The 777-nt window shown below is 33.5% G+C and overlaps 1 protein-coding gene across 3 annotated transcripts in view; it reads right to left on the reverse strand.

Moving 5' to 3' along the window:
• The window catches only part of znf385d (zinc finger protein 385D), a 95,903-nt gene that overhangs the window by 29,775 nt on the left and 65,351 nt on the right, over positions 1–777 (reverse strand). The gene's annotated exons all lie outside the window — the stretch shown is intronic.

Here is a 777-nt window from a genome sequence, read left to right on the forward strand (position 1 = left end):
ATTAAAGTAAATGCTTGAAAAGCTGTACAATTTGAAATTAACTATGGCAAATGTCAGAATATCTCTGTTTGAATTACCGTAAATGTCAGAATATCTCTGTTTGAGTTACCGTAAATGTCAGAATATCTCTGTTTGAACTACCGTAAATGTCAGAATATCTCTGTTTGAGTTACCGTAAATGTCAGAATATCTCTGTTTGAATTACCGTAAATGTCAGAATATCTCTGTTTGAATTACCGTAAATGTCAGAATATCTCTGTTTGAGTTACCATAAATGTCAGAATATCTTTGACTGAATTACCGTAGATGTCAAAATATTTCCAACTGAATTACCGTAAATGTCAGAATATCTCTGTCCAAATTACTGTAAAATCAGAAAATGTCTGACTGAACTACCGTAAATGTCAGAATATCTCAGACTGAACTACCGTAAATGTCAGAATATCTCAGACTGAACTACCGTAAATGTCAGAATATCTCAGACTGAACTGCCGTAAATGTCAGAATATCTCAGGCTGAACTACCGTAAATGTCAGAATATCTCAGACTGAACTACCGTAAATGTCAGAATATCTCAGACTGAACTACCGTAATTGTCAGAATATCTCAGACTGAATTACCGTAAATGTCAGAATATTACCATTTGAATTATTGTTAATGCATAAACTGCTGCTCCACATTGGAAAAAAATGACCATAAAACCCAGAGAAGTTCCTCCACCTAAAATGAATTTCTGTAACTATAGGAAAACGTGCAAGTCATGTATATGTATATATA

The sequence above is a fragment of the Austrofundulus limnaeus genome, unplaced genomic scaffold (genome assembly GCF_001266775.1).
Source record: "Austrofundulus limnaeus strain Quisiro unplaced genomic scaffold, Austrofundulus_limnaeus-1.0 Scaffold144, whole genome shotgun sequence".
NCBI classification, from domain to species: domain Eukaryota; kingdom Metazoa; phylum Chordata; class Actinopteri; order Cyprinodontiformes; family Rivulidae; genus Austrofundulus; species Austrofundulus limnaeus.